We start from the raw sequence: 21,127 nt of genomic DNA, 5'->3' as shown, positions 1-21,127 counted from the left end.
TGATATGTGGCCTTTTTAGGATATCGTTATAGTGTGTGAATTGTATTTCCCAACCCTATTGCCAGTAATGTCTTCTGGAATTCATGAAGTCTAAAAATGCAGCTTACAGTGTTGTTGGAATACACATTTGACTAGATCTGTACTAATTTCTCATTGACATAATAAATATATTAATATGTAACTATATATTATCAGTGATAAATGTATACAAACACACACACATATACACAAACACACACACATTTTAGCTATCAGTGTCATATAATTTTGGCCATGATATATAGTTACTGTTGATCCTTTTTCATTATGAGTTTGCTGTATGTCCCTTTGGGACAGTGTGTCTAGCTCATTTTCTATTGAGTAAGAAGTGCAACAAACATTAAGAAATCAGCCTGTTTTAATATTCCCCTCAATTTCTTCTAGAGGACTTGAGCAGGCAGGTGGAGTGGACAGATCATAGTTCTTAACTCACCATCAGAAACTAATGAGATGTCTTCCCCTTTTAAAGTTTTTCACTTTGTTTGGGTGCCTGTAGACTCTTCTTTATGATATACTAGGTTCCATAAATATAGTCTCTTACCTCTTTTAGCTTGCCTATAAGAACAACCACTTGGATCAGACTATGTCTTGTTTTGGTTCAACATTTTGTTTCTTACAAGGGCCAACAGATACCTTCATGAGTCTGATAAACAGGAAGTGGAGAGTTACAGGTAGTCCTTGACTTAACAACCATTTGTTTAGTGACCATTCATAGTTAAAATGGTAATGAAAAAAGAGACTTACAACCAGTTCTTGCACTTATGAGTATTGCAACATCTCCAAGATCATGTGAATCACTTTGCTTAGCAATGGAAATTCTGATCCCAATTTTGCTATACGTGGAGGACTACCTTTACTTGCCCATTTTTGTTCCCATGAATGATGGTGGGCATTATCTTTTCTAACAGTGTTCAGCTGATAGGTAGGGTAGATCGATAGGTAGGTAGGTAGGTAGCATAGAACATAAACTAATAGAGTTGAAAGGGACTTTGGAGGTCTTCTAGTCTAACCCCATGCTTGAGCAGGAGACCCTATACCATTTCAGATAAATTATTGTCCAGTCTCTTTCTGAAAGCCTCCCGTGATGCAGCACCCACAACAAAGGCAAGTTATTCCATTGCTCTTACCAGTAGGAAATTTCTCCTTAGTCCTAGGTTATTTCTCTCCTTGGTTAGTAAACAAACACATACTTCTGATTCAGTTTTTTAGTACTTGTGACTATTGTTGGATATTGTTGGTTTACTATTCTCACTTGCACTCAGGGCTTCTTACAAAAAATAGGTTGAGTGTTGTTTTTTCTTTAATCTGTTTCTAAAATATAATGATAGCATCTTAATTATGAATATTGTTTCTCCATAAAGCCTCCACAATGTGATTGAGATAGTTAATATAGAACAATCTAGTTGAAAAACTGAAAGCAGTGGTCTAAAAGCCCACTAAAACTTCTTCAGTAAATCACTAAATGAAACCAATTTTCAGCTACATTTAAGACTAGACAAAGATGGAGCTATAAATTACTTCCTTCAGGTTACCACTTGAAAAGGTTATGTCTGTAGTGCCAGCCAATCTGATGGACTGTGATGGCAGAGCCTGCAAGCAAGACAGGAAAAGCCTATCTTAAGTTGTGATATTTTTCTAAACCTTGTAATACTTCCATCAGTTCTGGAAAATGTTTTTTTTTCCCCACCTTTAGGAACTTGTCTTGGTGACTTCCCTTTACCCACCCGGTCTTAAAAATATTAAACTGCTAGAATTTCTATCTAGGGGTGTTGGGTTTTGCATACTATGAGCGAGCTAGCTAGTAATGTTTTCCCCTTTTTGCTTTCATATTATGTTAAAGATAGCTATTGGAAAAGAAGGGGCAATTCTAATTCCAATTCAGAGTTCCATAATTAGAATCGCAAATGTAAATTTCCTATTCTTTACAAAATTCATAATTTTGTAAAGAAGATTAAATGTAAAGAATACGCTCAACCCAGTGGAGAAGATTAAGCTTTAAATCATTCCTATCAGTTTATTTTCTTCTCGTTTTTGCTGTGGAAAAGACCAAACATTTTAAAATGCATTTCTCCTTCTTTTCATGGAAAATTTATGCTAAATGGAGAGAAGCAGAAATTTTTCTAAAGCCAATGCAGTTGTAAGCCATTATGAACCTAAATATGATGGAGGCATTTTTCAAGAAAAACTCTGTGAGTGGCTGTGTGAAATAAATGCAAAAGTGAGTATAGGACTCTAGTAAGACCTGAAAAGCATCCAAAGGAGGTACTTTGACCCGTACACAGAGACAGCCAGATGCAACTTCTGAAGCAGTTATGTGAGTCTTGCAAAATATGTTGCTTTCGCAATTCAAAGAGAGGTACTTTGTATTCACTCCAACATTTTGCAATTCCTCTCTTTTCAATACTTTCCACAGTCTTACTCTTCAGCATTTTGGAAAGAAAGTACCAATTTAGGGGCTTGGTTTATAGGATTCTAGAACCTGCAAATTAAAAAGCATCCAACTAAGATAGTTACTGTTTAAATAAACAGTTGGCAGTCAAGGAGCATATATCTCCCAGATAAATGTAATGTAAACCCTCTATATTTTCATGTCTTCAGCATTTGTAAGCTGGGATCCAAAGAACTGTGCAAATAATTTTTCAAAGTTTCTTTGGGCGTGTTCTTTTTAAATTTCTATTTGAAATGTGCATGCCCTAATGTTTCAGAAATCGAAGTGTAGAGTTATGGCATGAACTTCTTAAGAGTGTTTATTTGAAAGCCTTGTTTTGGGAAATTAACACTGCGAAACATTAACCTCAAAGTAATCTTTAATTACATTGGAAACACCAGCACTCTGCCTAAGATTCATTGCAGACAATAATGTCTTCTCTAGGTTGCTCTGGTGAAAGCCTTTAATACCATTAACTGCTCATCGCTTTTGTAAAGTGCTGTACTTCATTTCAGTCTAAATTAAAATAATAAATCTGATTGTTTCTTAACAAATCAAACCAAGTTCACTTATCTTTTTTAAAAAAAACATTTTCTAGAAATCTTTATGCCTCTTCATTCCATCTTTTCCTCTTGGGAACTATCAGTACGTTGTTGGAAGGTGTCGAGTTTAAAGCTTGTTAATATGTGAAAATCAGGATCATTTATGTGCTCTTGAGATTTTCTTTTTAATAATTCAGAGGCTATAATTTATTTCCAAAAGGAATCAAACAATAAAGTTGGTATGTAGTGACATGACTTCAGTAATTGAGGATGCCTTCAGGATTATAGCATTATTTTAAAACATTGTTTTGCAGTTTGGAGGTACCAGGAGGAAGATAATTTATTTCTCTGTTTTAAAAAAGCAAAATTGCCCTGAATTATTACAGGGGTTCCTCACCTCCTAATCCAATCATAACTTTTTTTGGAAAATAATGTACTTATCAGTATTCACCATTTATCAGCTTCCATGTATTTCTTGCAATGGGTGATGTCAACAGCATTCAGTATTCCAAAATTATACATCTGTGTAGTGCTATAATCAGTGTTCATTTATTCATCTGGAATATTTATGTATTTATTTGATTTTTATCCCAGGGTGGCAAGCATACTTAATATTCCTTCCTTCAGAATTCCCCCAAACAACTCTGTAAGGTGGATTGGGCTGAGAGAGTGATGGACCCAACATGGCTTTCATGCCTCATCTTTTATTTTTTTTACAATTGTGTAGCACAGCTAATTTTTGTGAACTTTCTATTATAAATTGTTGCCTGAGTGGTTGTGTTTAGTTGTCTTATTTATGGGATTATTAAGGGAGGGGGTGGCCCTTTCTAGTATGCATTACAGGATATTGTGTATATTTATGTTATTTTGTAGTGCTGACATTTTGCCTGCATTAGGAAGCTCTCCTTATTTATATTGCAATTATCCACCTTGGTAGTATTATTTGTTCCCTATGACTATCATTAAGTATTGTACCTTATGATTCTTGACAAATGTATCTTTTCTTTTATGTACACTGAGAGTATATGCACCAAGACAGATTCCTTGTTTGTCCAATCACACTTGGCCAATAAAGAATTCTATTCTATTCTATTCTATTCTATTCTATTCTATTCTATTCTATTCTATTCTATTCTATTCTATTCTATTCTATTCTATTCTATTCTATTCTATTCTATTCTCTTGAAGAATGCAGTTTCCAGTACAGTTGATTGAATTGCAACAAATATTAAAATTTGTCCTCCTGTACTAATGAGCAGTTTGATCATAAGAATCCGTTGAACCTTAATTTCAGGTTAGGTTTTGTTTAGAATTTTGGGCATTTTGACTTAATAAAAATTCTGTCTGTCTCTTGAAACATGCATTTATGTACAGTGTTTGTGCTGCAAAGTATCCTCAGAGGAAGAATATACATACCCTTGAACAAGCTAAATTGAATTTTCTTAATCTCCTTTCCTGATGTGCTTAAATTATTGTTACCAATAATATAATCTTCTTATTCTTCTGAAAGACAAATAATGTTGTGGGAGAAGGCAGTTCGTATAGTGAACAAAAAGAAAAAAAGTTCCTGTTCACAGACGAGAAAATTTGCCCTGCACATACCAAATATTAGTAAAGGAGAGGTGAGATTTTTTGATAGACATTTGGAGGCAAATGGTATTTAAAAGAGAATGAAGTCAGAATGGTTAAATATAAATTATTGTTAGCCCAACTCTAGGAACTAATGGAAAAATATGACAGCCTTCCTAATATAGTACATAAGGCTCTCACATTTGAAATCAAATACCAAATATAAATAATTCTGGTTGAGTTAAATGCCAGTTTGTTGGCCTACACCAAAGGGCTTAAAAGGGAGAGAGTTGGTTTTAGACTCTAAATTTTACAGAATCTATAGCATGGAAGGGTTACACTCAATTCCTAAAATATCACTGGATTAATTAAAATGAAGGCTAAATTGCTGTCCGTAATCTTCCCACATACCAATAACTTTTAAAAGTAGAATCACAATACTATATCTTCAAATCGGAGGAAGACTGAGAAACATCTACCGTATTTTTTGGACTATAAGATGCACCAAACTATAAGATGCACCTAGATTTAGAGGAAGAAAACAAGAAAAAAAAATAGTTTTTGCCCTCCCTGGCCCCCAGAAGCATTTTGCAGGCTAAAAACAGGCCCATTTTTGGCCTCCCGAATCCTCCAAGCGTCCCGTTTTTGCCAAAAATGTGCCCATTTTTAGCCTGCAGAGTACTTCTGGGTGAAAATGCATTGCATGGAGAGCCCAAAAGCGGACCTGTTTTTGGCGAAAACGGCCCATGCGGAGCACTGCAGAGTGCTTCTGGAGGGCGAAAATGCAATGTGCAGAGGGTTCGGGAGCCCAAAAACAGGCCATAAGACACACCAAAATTTTCACCCACTTTTGGAGGGGGAGTGTGTCTTATATACCGAAAAATACGGTAATTTAGAAGTTGCTTTCCTGAAGATAACAAGCTGTTGTTGAGTTACTATGACAAGCAGAAAGCTTCTCATCCTGGGGAATCCCCTAAAGCTATCATTCAGTCAAGCCTGAGAAACATACTAATGAAAACAAATGTTGTTAAAAAGGAAGATAGTAAAAATGCTTAGAAAAAAAGATATGTATAAGATACAGAATAAAATATTAAATTGACAAATTTAACATACAACTAATAGTATTTTTAATTGATAGGTATTTATAGATTAATCTTTCTTTATCTCTAACCCTATTAGGTACTTCCTTCCTCTGTTTTTCCTTCTCTTGCTATCCTTGTTATTCTGGTAATAGAAAAAATCAAGTAAGCAATGGAGATACATTCAGGCATCCTTTTTCCAACGGAATGCTCCATCATATTGGATCAGTCCCCATAATAATCAGTTCAAACACATCTAGAAAATGCAATTCTAGATTAAGGTATCTCAATCTACAAGCCATTTGCAACCTAAACAAAATCAGATAAAGGAACAGCTTGGAAATGTCAGCATAAACCGACTTCAAAGCCGGCTTTGTTATATAAATATTTACTAGCTTAAACTCTAGAATCTTGCCTCAGACCATACTATTTAAAAGCTTTGACTCAAATATTTCTGGAATAGCGTATGAAAGATTTAAGAGAACCATTGGGAAGAGACTTGAAACCACGTAGCTTCATTATGAGAAACAGTACCCAGCCCTATTTCAATAAATGGCTTCATTTAAGTTGAATATACAATGGAATTAAATCTTACTCTTGCAACAAAATAAAACCTATTTAGCTAAGAAATAACTACAGAACTGGTGCAATATTTTTACAGAAACACAGACATGCATCCATAAATATATGTATGCACACATGCACAGAAACACATAGTTTTTATATACACATAAGTTGATTTTCTATAGCTGATATATATGAAAAAAGTATTATATATCTTTTTTGTATGATAATGTTTATAGCTGCAAGACAAACTACAGGTACTCCTTGAGTTATGACCGTAATAGAGAATGCCCATCGTGGTTGTAACTCATGATGGCTGTAAAGCGGATCAGTCACATGACCAACCTGATTTTATTACTTATTTTTAAAGTTAAAAATAAGTGAATCCATGGCTGTTAAGCGAATCAGTGGCTCATTATGGGATGGTTTCGCTGGTTTTTGTTAAATGCAGTCACACAATTGTGGGACAGTGCAAACACCAATGCCGGGTGCTTGAAAGTTAGTCACATGACTGTGGAGGGTTCCCAATTGTTGGAATTTCTGAATCCAGGTTTTAAATACCCTCAGGTAGGTTCATCGAAACTTTGACAATCATTAGTGGCCAGTCACAAGCCGAGGTTTATCTATACACTGAATGTCCAATGAAGAGCATTAATTGCAAAAAGCATAGATCAGTATGGATCAATGCATAAAAGCAGGACAAAAAGAGGCAATTTTCTTATTAAAGTGGCCACCAACCTTTTGGGCACCAGGGTCCAGTTCCGCGGAGAGAGGATTTCTTGCGGAACCGGAGGGGGTGTGGTTTTGCATGCTGCCTGCATCCCGCAAATGAGTTTAGCTTGTTCATGCAGCCTGGTTTCTGGCATGCTGCGGCTTGGTGCTGTTCCATAGACCGGGGGTTGGGGAACACACACACACACACACACACACACACACACACACACACACACACACACCCCGGTCTTATGATATTTAAGAAAAGGTTACTTGGAATCAATTATTGGGGAAACACAGTTTTCAGAAGTGTTGCAGGGTATGATAACAAAGTGAAGAGGGTAACCTTGTTAGTATGACTGAAGCTTCATCTGTTTTTTATGTGTGCCGCACAGGCATTGCACAAAGAAAACAGTGCAAGTGGAATCTCATCATTGCAACCATCATCTTGATTGACTGTCTTTTAGAAAATGTTATAATGATTAAGTTTTGAGTACATGAAAAAAAAATTGAATGACTTGTGAGCCTACCTGTATTTGCTTGTCTTCTATGTGTAATTTGTTAGAAGTTTAGAAGCAAGTTTTACTTATCACACTGTAAAGCACTCTAAATTGATAACAATATATTTACACTGATTAAATTATTGCTGATTAAATGGTTACATTTTCTAATGGCAATAGAATAATCTCTGGGTTTCATTTGTTTGGGTAATATTTGCATTTCATTATCATAACTGATCAGTCTTTGTATTTAGATTATAATTTGTATGTTGTTCAGGTACTGTATTTTTCGGTACCTAAAATGCACCTTTTCCCCCCAAAAAAGAGGGTGAAAATCTGGGTGCATTTTATACTCTGAATGTAGCCCCGCCCAGCTTCTCAAACGGAGGTTTCAGCGGCTGAAAAAAGCATCAGAAACGAAGCTTCAGAAAAAAAGCCCCCAAACAGAGCTTCAGAGGCTTTTTTTCTGAAGCTCTGTTTTGGAGGCTTTCAGAGGCAGGAAAACGTTTTTTCTGAAACAGAGTTTCAGACGTTTCAGAAGCAGAAAAAAAAGCAAAAAAAAAAAAAAAGCAAGGCACAGAGCTCACAACCAACAAACCTATTGCTAAAATTCACCTCTGGGAACAGCTGATTGGGGGTATTCCCGGAGGCTGATCCACCTGCCAATCAGCTTTTTTCTTATTTTCCTCCCCAAAAACTAAGGTGCGTTTTATACTCCGGTGCGTCTTATACTCCGAAAAATACGGTAGGTTGTAGCACATAGCTGACCTTAGTTGATTTTGAAACACAAGAAAAAGAAACTGGGCTTAGATGAGTACTCTTCTAAACACAAGAACTATAGGCTGGATTAGGAAGTTTAAACAAAGTAGGTGGCAGCATGGACAGGACTATTAAATCACCAGGAGTCATGCTCAGTACACCTTTTACTCAGCTGTCTGTTGTTCTCATGGCAGCAGCAGATATGAATTGATAGGTAGTTCGGTTGCATTTTTCTCTTTGAATTGGTATCTACTTTTCTTTCCCTTTCTGCAAGCTGTCACAACTTCAGGGTGTTGGAGACGACAGGACAAGATTCCTATTTATAAGAGAAGCCATTCATTTCTCAATTTTGCTGTCTCATAGAAATACAATCCAGTTTCGCTGCATACTGATTCTTGATTCTCCAGTGTAAATATCTACAGGTCTCATAGCTGAAGACATTATAAAACTAACTCCAATTAATTGTAGACAGAATGAGCTGGTACTAAATGAGTCTAGTTTATGTAACCATGCCCCCTCTAGTGGCTGATTCCAGTGACTTATACTTTATCAGTTTCAAGTCTCCTATTTCATCATCTTTTGAGGTAGGTTCCTTGATTATAATAACAAAAACATAATAATGCAAAATAGATAGATAAACAATTACAAGATAAACAATTACAAGAAAATAAAAGTTTCTTTTAAGTAAATTGTAAAAGTAGATTTTTGGATCTTGACATGAAGGTTAAACCTTTTTTCAGAAAGGAGAAAATCTGTTTTTCCAAGCATCAGAGCACATTTGAAAATTTTGCAGACACATTTGTTGACTTCTGTGGTCTATCCTGGGATATGCAGTTCATTTTGGATCAACATGTTCATCTGTTACTGTGAGGACCACCCAGTAATGGGCAGCATTAGGGTAAAATCCTGCTTTGACTTAATGTACATTTTTGTGTAAGAGGAATTAAACTAATGATTACTCATCATATATTTAATGATACCAATACAGAAAGGTCAGTTAATTATTTTAATCATGATTTATTCACAAAGCTGAAAGATTCTAAGATAACTTCTAGTAAAAATGTATTCAGCTTACTTCATAAAATCTGAATGCACATTTAGTACTACAAGGGAGATACAGATTTCTAGAAGTACAAAATACAGGTAGTCCTTGACTTATAACTGTTCATTTAGTGACTGTTCAAAGTTACTGGAGAAAGTGACTTATGACATTTTTTTCACACTTATGACCATTGCAGCATCCCCATGGTCAAATGATCAAAAGTCAGATGCTTGGCAACTTGAGCCTTGGTGGCGCAGCAAACTAAAGTGCTATTAAGTAGCACCAGCTGCCTGCAATTACTGAGAGTTCGAATCTCGCCAGGCTCAAGGTTGACTCAGCCTTCCATCCTTCCGAGGTAGGTAAAATGAGGACCCAGTTTGTGGGGGCAATAAGCTGACTTTGTATAAATATACAAAAGTATGAAGGCTATTGCTTAACGCACTGTAAGCCGCCCTGAGTCTCCGGAGAAGGGCGGCATATAAATCGAACCAATAAAATAAATAAATAAATAAACTGGTTCATATTTATGATGGTTGCAGTGTCCTGAGGTCATGTGATCAGCTTTGTAGCTCTTCTGACAAGCAAATTCAGATTCGCTTAACCATGTTACTAACTGAACAAATGCAATGATTCACTTAAGAACTGTGGCAAGAAAAGTTGTAAAATGGGGCAAAACTCACTTAACAAACGTTTCATTTAGCAACATAAATTTTGGGCTCGATTGTCATAAGTCGATGATTACCTGTACAGAAACGGTTTTGTTCTAAGCACAGAATTTCAAACATTCTTTCAAATGATTGTGTATAAGCTGATTTGATTCTTTTGCTTGCTCCCTGCAGTATTTCCCCAGACCATCCATTCCCTGCCAGCCCCACTAGGTAGATGAGACCAGGAAATCAACTCCACAGAAAGACTAAAACTAATTTCTTGAGAAAGTAATTTATTGAGAATTAATAACCGAATCTGGCAAATCTGGTTGTCTTGTGTCTTCTTGATGTCTTATATTCCAGCAAATCAGGGGGATGTTTGTTAACAATGCTGTGTGGATGTCATTATTTTTCTGGTCTTCCTAGCCAAGGTTTTTAATTTTGTTTGAGTTCCAGATATGTACTGTGTTTCCCCGAAAACAAGACCCTGTCTTATATTTTTTTGAACCCTGAAACAAGTGCTTGGCCTTACTGCCATGCGCTCAAAAGCCCAATTGGGCTTATTATCAGGGGATGTCTTATTTTGGGGAAAACAGGGTATCTAATCACTGGAGTTGCCCAGGTCTTAATTGCCTTGATGGTATTTCCTCCACTGAGTTCAGACTTTAAGATCTTCACTCTCATGATGTATTCACTTGTACAAATACAGAATAACAGAGTTGGAAGGGGCCTTGGAGGACTTCTAGTCCAACCCCTGCTCAAGCAGGAGACTATAACATTCTGGACAAATCCTGTCCAATCTCTTCTTAAGATCTCCAGTGATGGAGTTCCCACAGCTTCTGGAGATAAAGATGTTCCACTGACTAATTGTTCTCACTGTCAGGAAATTTCTCCTTAGTTTTATGCTGGAACTCCAGTTTCCATCCATGACTTCTTGTCCTGCCTTCAGGTGTTTTGTAGAACAGGTTGAGCCACTCTTCCCTTTGACAGCCCCTCAAATATTGCTATCATGTCATCCCTGGTCCTTCTCTTTGATAGACTAGACATACTCTGTTCCTACAACCATTGATCATATGTTTTAGCCTCCAGGCCCCTAATCATCTTATTCTTCTCTGCACTCTTTCTAGACTCTCAACATCTTTTTTTGTATTGAGGTGATCAAAGTTATGACTATTAAGCCAGGTTTCACCTGTTCTATACCTGGTTTTTCTTGCCTAAGTGTAAAACCTTACTTTTCTCACCACTGAATTGCATTTTGTTGGATAGGGTCTAGCTTGAGCCTATCTTCTAAAGTGTTGGCTATTCCACTTCTGAACATTATCTTTTTTCTTAGGACTTAAAAAATGTTTCAGCTCTGTTTGCCTCAGAAGTGGCTTTTGCCTATTTCTGTCAAGATCCTGAAATTGCACTCTACTCTCCCTGGATCTCCCAGTGCCTTCCCTTCCTCCAGTCATTGCCACCGTTCTCACATGGCATCTTAACATTGGTCTTCCTGTCCCTTTTCTTCCAGTGCTAAATTACCTCCAGTGATTGTTGTGAGACTTCAGAGAAAGTTTTTGCTATGATGTGCTAGGAAAGGTGTTACCATCAATTTTTAAATCGTTTTGGTTATGTTTGTTTGTTGGTCTGGTCTTTATATGTTTTTAGGTTTTTGAATTTCTCTCTTTGGATTAGCAACTAGGACAGAGTAAGTTATATTAATCATTACGTATATTTGACCTGTGTTCATTTTTTAAATGAAACATTTTAAGAATGTTGAAATTCTGATTTAAATTTCACTTAAATTAAATATGAAAAAGCTACTTTAAAAATTGATTTTCATATGCCCAGCACTGAAGGCTTTGCTTGGCTCTTGGAAGCTGCGTCCCCACAATCTGTAATTCTTTAACATAATTCAGTAGGACTTTCATAAGAAAGTCTGCTTTTAAAGATGTCTTAGAAGCTACAATTGTAACAGCCAGGCAGTGGGCAATACCCACTGTTAAACATCTATTTTTTGATCGCTGCTCTGGTTATCAGTAAGTTTCCAGGCCCAAATCAAAGTGATGGTTATCATCTATAAAACCATACAGAGCACAGCACCAGGGTGTATAAATGCCCAGAAAACAGGCTGCCTTAGTGGTGCACATTATGCAGTGCAGTGCGCCCTACTTCTGACGTTCAAGAAGATGTTAAAAATCTTTTCTTTTTAAACAGATTTTTGAGACTTAGTTGTGTCACTGTTTTGGGTTTTTATTTTGTTTAAGATTTTAATTGAGTTTTTATTGAGGTAGTTGTTGGATACTTCATTTATATTGTTTATGCAGCAGCCAGAATCTTAGGCAGTATAAATTTTATTGTAATAAAACAATAAATAAGCCACAAAGAAATTGTGTTATTATTGCTATATACAGGTAATCCTCGACTTATAACCACAATTGAGCCCAAAATTTATATTGCTAAGTGAGACAATTGTTAAGTGAATTTTGTCCCAATTCTTGCTACAATTAGTAAGTGAATCATTGCAGTTGTTAAATTAATAACACGGTTGTTAAGTGAATCTGGCTTCCCCATTGACTTTGCTCTTCAGAAGGTTGCAAAAGGTGATCACATGACCCCAGGACACTGCAACTGTCATAAATATGAGCCATTTGCCAAGCGTCTGAATTTTGACCACATGGCCATGAACTAACGGTACAGTGCAACAAGAGGTTTTAAAATGTCAAATACGTACAGAGTATCTTATTCCATTGTAGACCTATTCTGAAAGAAATCCTTTGCTTCGTAGCCATTTTTAATAGGATAAATATAGTTTTAGTTCAGATTTGATGCTTGTTTATTTGATGCTTGTTTGTCAGTTCAGGTCTTGAGTAATTTATACTGGGTTTGGATTTATGGTGAAAGGGTTGATTATCCAGAATATATGCTTAGCAATTAGATGTATTTAGAGAGTCAATTTGGAGTAGCAGTTAAGATGTTGGCCTAGAAACCAGGAGAGAATAAGGTCTAGGCTTCTCATAGGCATGAAAACTACTGTACTGGGTGGCTTTGGGCCAGTCACACACTCTCAGCCCAATCTACTGCACAAGGTTGCTGTGATGCAAAACAAAGAAGGGAGGAGTTTTAGGTATGCTTGCCAAAAGGTTGGGATAAAATACCGTAACAATGTAAATTTAATAGAAGAAATAGTGTCAAGGGTGCGAGAAGTAGATCACATTAGAAAAAAATTAGCTTGTGCAACAACAGTATGTGAGAACTACCTACAATCTTCTTGGATTATTTATAATAATAGAGGAGGCTTGGGAAGCAGCTCTGTCTAAAATCATTCTGGTAAATAAATAGTATTAGGTATTAGATTCTCCAAGTAGTTATAAAGCACTGGATATATGTTGTTATTATATGCTTATTGAAATTAGCGCTTGGAAGTATACCGGATTACACCTGAATTTTATCAGGGTACGGTATTCTAGAAAAACAAGGTGACTACAATGGATTTAAAATAATTATTTATACAGTATGTTTATAATGTCTAAAAACTTGAATTGAGAGTTTATTGTGTGTTGGGGCAAGCCATATACCACAGTGAATAGACCATGCAAAGGCAATAAGATTAGCAGTGGGTCCTTCCACTGTGGCACAATTTAACAAAGCAGGCTTGATCCTCTTTACATGATTTGCTAACCATAGGATACAGCGTCTCTTGAATGCATAAAACCCTATCTGATTCCTTGCTTGCTACATGCCTTGCCAAAAGTTGCTGCTGGTTTGTTTAAAGATTTATGTCCTTTTGGTACTCCAACCCTCATTTAAAAGAAAAACAAACCTAAAACAAATTGGGGATTATTTTAGGTTTTGTTCCTTGTTTCAGTAGACAGAATTTGCTGGCAGACAACACTCAAGAGGAAATCAGATGTATTCATTGGGGAACTATGCGTATCGGACATTAATACAATTGAGTGCGTCCAGAAATATTTCACAAGAAGAGTCCTCCACTCCTCTGCTCACAACAAAATACCCTATGCCACCAGACTTGAAATTCTGGGTTTAGAAAATTTAGAACTACGCCGCCTTCGGTATGACCTAAGCATAGCTCCTAAAATCTGCTACAATGTCCTACCTGTCAATGGCTACTTCAGCTTCAACCACAACAATACAGGAGCACACAATAGATGCAAACTTAAAGTGAAGCACTCCAAAATAGATTGCAGAAAATATGACTTCAGTAACAGAGTTGTTAATGCCTGGAATGCACTGCCAGACTCTGTGGTCTCATCCCCAAACCCCCAAAACTTTAACCTTACACTGTCTACTGTTGACCTCACCCCATTCCTAAGAGGTCTGTAAGGGGCATGCATAAGAACACCAGCGTGCCTACCGTCCCTGTTCTAATGTTCCTTTAATTGTATTCTTTTATGCATTCAATTCATGCTTATACTTATATATATATTATCTAATAAGTACTCTACAAAATAAAATAAATATATGGAGCATCAGGAAAAAGCCATCTGGAATTTTTGGGCACATCGGTGACAAGCCACTGACTCTGGTGTTCTTGTTCTCTTATAAAAACAGTTCTGCAGTTTTGCAGAATCGGGGATTTTTTCCCTCTGCTTGAGCATTTCTCCAAATATATAGGCTCTAAACGAATTTTAAAATGTATACAAAACCCAATATTTTTAACTGAATGTTGCAATTACTAGTTCTTCATAAAAGTAACAGTTTTGGGTATATCACATTTATTACCTTACCTACCTGTCTTTCTGTTCCTTTAATGTTTAATTTCATATGCATTGTGGAAAAACATTGCAACCTACCTCTAAATTTAAGACAATAGATAAATGCAGGATGCCCTTGGCCTACTTATTACCACAGCCTCCTTACCCCTGTGGTTTTGAAAAGAAATATTATACTTCTGTTCTGAAAATGTAGTAGTGATTATCGAGTCTAAACTTAGATTTGTTCATGTCATTACTAATGAAACCTATTGTTGGGTGGGAGATGAAATTAAGGGGATATCAATATGCTATCTTATTTAATTTTTGGGTAGCACTTGAAATAAGAGTTTTTGATTTCTGTTTTCTTATCAAGTGATGTCAGTAGCTGCTTTTGACTGAGTAAATTTCTTAATTTAGACAGTTCTTAGTAGGAACTCTATTCAGTTTGATTAACAATTTTTCTCCTTGTCTACCATGTTGCCCTGTCTCATCATAGGGTGGATAGGGTGTTCCTAGAAGAGATAAATGAAGAACGATGGGAGAGTATGCCAAGAATACAGGTAGACCTCAACTTCAGTGAGTTTTGCCCCATTTTATGACTTTTCTTGCCATAGTTGTTAAGTGAATCACTGCAGTTGATAAGTTAGTAACCCAGTTATTAAGTCAGTCTGGCTTTCCCATTGACTTTAATTGTCAGAAGGCCACAAAAGGTGATCATATGACCCTGGGACACTGCAATGGCCATAGATATGAACCAGTTGCCAAGCATCTGAATCTTGATCACATGATCATGGGGATGCTGCAAAGGTCGTAACCATGAAAAACAGACATAAGTCACATTTTTAGTGCCATTGTAACTTTGAACCATCACTAAACAAACTGTAAGTTGAGGACTATCTGTATATATTCCCAGTAGGGTCACTCAAGATGTGAAGATCATCCCAATGTCCAGCTGAGGTAAGCAGGAACCTATATTTGGCAGCAGCAACATAAGAAAGTGCTGAAGGCATCAATTCATACTGTGTGGCAGAATACAATGGTAAACCGTCTTGCATTTTTACCAAGAAAACCACATGGATAGAAAATATAAAACGACTAACAATGTGGTACAGATGATGGGTGTCTCAAGTTGGACAACACTCAACATTCTTCTAAGTAAATACTGAAGATCTTTTGGAATGTTAATGGTGCTTATCACATGGCTAGAACAAAGCCTTTTGGGTGTCTAGTTACTGATAATGGCCATTCAGAAAAAGAAGAACTGGAGAAAGGTAGAATTACAATGGGAACATGGAACATAAGAAGCAAAAACATGAGAAAGATGAAAGTTACTACAGATTGACATTTTAGGCATCAGAGAGTTGAGATAGACTGGGATTGGTCACTTTTATTCAGACGATCACACTGTTTATTACTGAGGACATGAAAAACAAGAAGAAATGGTATTGCTTTTACAGGTAGTCCTTGACTTATAGCCATTTGTTTAGCGAGCGTTCAGTGTTACAGTAGCACTGAAAAAAGTGACTTATGACCAGTTTTCGCACTTACAACTGTTACAGCATACCCATGGTCATGTGATCAAAATTCGAACGCTTGGCAACTAGCATGTATTTATGACTGTTACAGTGTCCTGGGGTCATGTGGTCTCCTTTTGCAAGTGGTCTTAAGTTGTGGTCTTAAATTGAGGACTAGCTGTATGGTTAGGAGGTTTAATAATACTTAGCTACAATGCAGTATCAAATAATATCAGTTAGACTTTGTGTACAACTTTGTGACGGTCATCCAAGTTTTTCTTCCAATCATAATTGGAGGTTGATGAGTTTTTCAAGTACATTTTGAAATCAACAATATGCAAGCAAGATGCAGTGCTTCTGATTGGAGATTAGAATGGCAAAGTTTCAAAAATTAAGGAGGAAAATGTATGTGGATTCCAGGGGGGTATATATAGGGGGGGGAAATGAATCGGGAGACCCACCTATCAATTTTTATCAGTCCAATAATATCTTCTTAGATAGAATCAGTAATTTCTTCATAGATAACTCTGCCTTCAAAGAAACAAAATGGTATCTATATACATGGACATCACCAGATGGAGTACATAGAAATCACATTGACTATATTATTGCTAAAAGGAGGTGGTGGAGTTCAGTTATACCATGAAAGACATGGCCAGGTGCTGATTGTAGAAGAGATCATGAACTGCTCATAGTCATGTTCCAACTTAAGCTAAAGAAGAATAAAAAGGTTTCCAAAATATGTTCTTGAATATATACCCAGCATTTTCAAGGACAATCTCATTGATAGAGAACCAGAAGAAATGTGGAATGAATTTAAAGAATATGACAAGGGACTGCCAAAAAATGAAGAAGCACATGAAAGCAAACCAAATGTCTGAACAAACATGGAAATTGTGTAGAAGAGAAAAGAAGCCAAAGCCAAGGAAGACAAAAATCCCAGAAAGAAATTTAACTGAAAGAGTTTCAGAGAGTTTTTGGAAGAAACCAGAAGCAATGTTGTCTGTAATGTAAAAATCTGTAAAGGTAGTGCAGAAACCGATATGGAAAAACAAAAGTCTTCTAAAAGTTCTCTGTACTCAGATGGAGGTTCCAACCTTGAATTAGTGTTGTGTAGTGTGGTAAAGGACATCCATGAACAGATAGTAACAACACAGTGGCTAACTAATTGGAAGAGATCGATTTACATTTTGACAGCAAAAAAGGAGATTTAACAGAATGTGCAAACCATTGTACAATACCCTTAATTTCGCATGTTAGCAGAATTTTTTTTTGTTAAGGTCATTCAATGCAGATTAGAGCTCCACATAGAAAATGGGATACCAGATGTTCAAGCTAACTTTAGAAAAGGCTAAGGAACACGCAACATTATTCTTGATACATGCTAGATAAGTGAGAAAGCCAAAGAATATCAAAAAGAAATAATTACGTGCTTCATGGATTGTAGAATGAAGATTATAGAATTCATTGTATTAGCTCAAGCTTGGAATATGTTGAGAAAAACAGGAATCCCAGAACATCTTTGTTCTCATGCAAAATCTACATACAGGTCAGGAAGCCACAAAATGGTAAAAATAGGTTGGTCAAAAGGGATATGACAAGGCTGTCTACTCTTTCCTTATTTGTTCAGGCTATATCTTAGTATATAGCAATAGTACTTAGACTTATTCACAATGCTTTACAGCCCTCTCTAAGTGGTTTACAGTAGTTTACATGAGCTGTGGTGACACAGTGGTTGGAATGCAGTACTGCAGGCTACTTCTGCTGATTGCTGACTGTCTGCAATTTGGCAGATCGAATATCACCAGGCTCAAGGTTGATTCAGCCTTCCAGCCTTCCGAGGTGGGTAAAATGAGGACCCAAGTTGTTGGGGGCAATACGTTGACTCTGTAAACTGCTTAGAGAGGGCTGTAAAAGCACTGTAAAGCAGTATATAAGTCTTAAGTGCTATTGCTACAGAGTCAGCATATTGCCCCGAACAATTTGGGTCCTCATTTTACCGACCTTGGAAGGATGGAAGGCTGAGTCAACCTTGAGCCTGCCAAATTTGAACTGCCAAATTGCAGGCAGTCGGCAGTCAGCAGAAGTAGCTTGCAGTACTGCACTCTTAACCACTGCGCCACCATGGTGGGTTAAAGTATATATTAAACCTGCTATATCTGAGTATATATTAAAATGAGCTGGATTGGAAGATTAGTGTGATTTTAAAACTGAAGAAAAAAAATCAATATTCTGCACTGTGCTTATGATATAGGTAGTCCTTGACTTATGACCACAGTGGAGCCCAAAATTTCTGTTTTCTAAGGGAGACATTTGTTAAGTGAGTCTTGCCACATTTTACGACCTTGTTAAACAAATCACTGCAGTTGTTAAGTTAGTATTACAATTGTTAAGTGAACATGGCTTCCCCATTGGGGTTTTGCTTATCAGAAGGTCGCAAAAAGCGATAACATGATCCTGGGATACTGCAACTGTCATAAATATGACTCAGTTGCCAAGCATCTGGACTTTGATCAGGTGACCATGGGGAGGCCGCAACAGTCATAAGTGTGAAAAATAGTCATAAGTCACTTTTTTTCCAGTGCCATTTTAACTTTGAACAGTGACTAACTGAACTGTTGTAAGTTTATGACCACCTGCACTACACTTTCAACTCTGCTTCTTCAAAGCCCAACTTTCATTTCCATAGAATATTTGCATTAATTCTGATCATTGTAGTAGCAAAAAAAAAATAAAAAAAAAATCCAAAGTATCTGCAAGGAATGTTAATGAAAGTCAGGGAGCATAGTGAAAAAATAGAAATAAAATGAAATGCAAAGAAGACCAAACTAATGACAATAAGTACCACAAGCAAGTTTAGGATTGACTATCAAGATACCGAAGTGGTGGATAGATTCTGCCTTTTAGGATCAATCAAGAGTAGCATCAGTCATATGTATATATTTGCTAGCTTTTTATCTAACTTTTCCTTCATGAATTTTACCCCTCCCCAAGCTTGGTTGAGATGGAGTCACTGGCTCCAAATCATCCAAAAACCTTACATGTTTGAAGGTGGATCGGAAGTTTAGAAAGGTAATAATGGCTATGCATAAAAAGAAAAGGGCCAGTTTGGTATAATGGTTAAAGCACTACTTCTTTTTATTTTGAAATAAAATATTTTTACGGTGGGGGGGATGGAGTATCATTGGGATCTTTAGCTCATTTTGTTCCAAATTGAAGCTTCTCATAAAAGACAATTTGCAAGCGTTTCCGTGGCTCAACCACAATAGAATAAACTAAGTTTTGACTCCTTCCTTTTGAAAGCCATCTTAGCATTGGCAGATGACATATCTGAAAATTTTCTGGGTGCCAGCCATTGGCCAGATTCACTGGAAATGGTCTTCTAGATACTTATATTTATCTCTCTTTCTGATATATTTGAAAGACATGAGGCTATTTGATCATATACACAGATTATTAGTTAGAAGCTAATTTTGTGCCTCCTAGCCTTTTATAGTAAGTGATTCTCTTTAAATGTTTTTCCAAAAAGAAGTAGTCTACATGCTGAGATTTGGCACTATAATTCCATCAAGGCTGTTATGATAATGTACAGAATATGGTTCAATAAAGACAAAACTTTATATTTTCAAATTCTCCCTTAGAGAAACTACCAGGCATGTTTTCCATTTGTATCAGGCTGGTTATAATCTTAAGCATAATCTTGTCAGAATAAATACATTATATTCATTCGAAAGCCCATTCCAAATTGAATTGTAATAAATTTCTTGGCTTCCCATATGCCACAGGACGATAAGGATTCTAACAAATTCATAAAGTTGATTGATTATTTAAAAGTAAATTAGCTAGAAAAAATGGCTTTTAAAGAGGTTTCATTGGAGACAACTAGTAAAAAATGGCTTTTAAAACTTAGAAAGGCTGAACCAATGACTGAAATTATTACAAGATAAAGTTTCTGATTTTAATAAACTGGCAGGATTCATATTATCAGAAGAATGATTTATATTTTTGTTGGTAAGTCTGTAAGAATCACCTTGTAGAAGCATTAAGCAATAAATGGTATGTTAATATTGAATTAGATGTTAAATCTATATTTTATGCTAATTAGAAATAATTTTTTAAACAAATACTTGATATTGTATATTACAATATATTGTAATATATTGTAATATATAATACATATATATATTTATTACATACTGTATTTTTCGCACTATAAGACATACTGGACCATAAGATGCACATTAGCTTTAGAGGAGGAAAACAAGGGGAAAAAAATCTGTCTCTGCCTCCCAGCATCCATCCAATATTCATCTGGCTAGCGTCCTTGCAGCAGACAGCAAACAGCCTGGTCAGGTTCAGCATGTTATTGTAGCCCCAGCACAGGGCTCGTCAGTGCTCCACTCCTTTACGCCCACCACTGGTCAACTGAGCTGGGTTGCTGCTGGCGGCGGGGAACACTAGAGCCTTTGCTGCCGAGCAGCTGATTGGTGATTGGATCAGCCTCCTGGAACACCGCCGATCAGCTGTTCTAGATGGCGGGGATTGCCACTGTTGCCACCTATTGCCGCCGTTCACCATTTGCCGCCGTTCACCACCGCTGATCGCTGCCGAACGATTGGCGGCGGCAGTGATTCATGGTGATCTTTGCTGCCTAGAACAGCTGATCGGTGGTATTCCAGGAGGCCAATCCAACTGCCAATCAGCAGCGAAGGCTTCAGCGTTCCTTGGCGAACGGCGGTGGCAGTGACAGGCGGCGGCAGCAAATGCTGCTGCCACACCAACCATCCACCTCAATATTCGCTCTATAAGACACACATTTCCACCCACTTTTGGGGGGGGGGAAGTGCATCTTAAAGTGTGAAAAATACAGTATATGGATTTGAAGATTACTGGGAATGTTAATGTGTTTTAGAACATTTTGCTTATGGCTTTTTTGTGGCTGAATGAATGCATAGGCAAAAAGGAACTTTTAGGAAGCTGCAAAGTATACCATATGAAGAATTGCACTGCAGTTGAGTTTAATGAGCATATAATAA

General features: G+C 36.8%; 1 protein-coding gene across 5 annotated transcripts in view; it reads left to right on the top strand.

The window, feature by feature from the left end:
- KLHL29 (kelch like family member 29) overlaps positions 1 to 21,127 on the top strand; it is a 426,037-nt gene that overhangs the window by 22,866 nt on the left and 382,044 nt on the right. The window contains exon 2 of one of the 5 annotated variants that reach the window (XM_034432195.3): positions 10,076 to 10,171. The exons of the other annotated variants lie outside the window; for them this stretch is intronic. The gene's annotated coding sequence lies outside the window, so the exon portion shown is untranslated. The remainder of the gene's footprint in view (positions 1 to 10,075; positions 10,172 to 21,127) is intronic. 5 annotated transcript variants of the gene reach the window in all.

Source organism: Pantherophis guttatus, chromosome 1 (assembly GCF_059756535.1).
Source record: "Pantherophis guttatus breed Tessera chromosome 1, ASM5975653v1, whole genome shotgun sequence".
In the NCBI taxonomy this organism is placed as follows: domain Eukaryota; kingdom Metazoa; phylum Chordata; class Lepidosauria; order Squamata; family Colubridae; genus Pantherophis; species Pantherophis guttatus.
The sequence above is the reverse complement of the archived record's forward strand: the minus strand, read 5'-3'. Positions and strand labels throughout refer to the sequence as shown.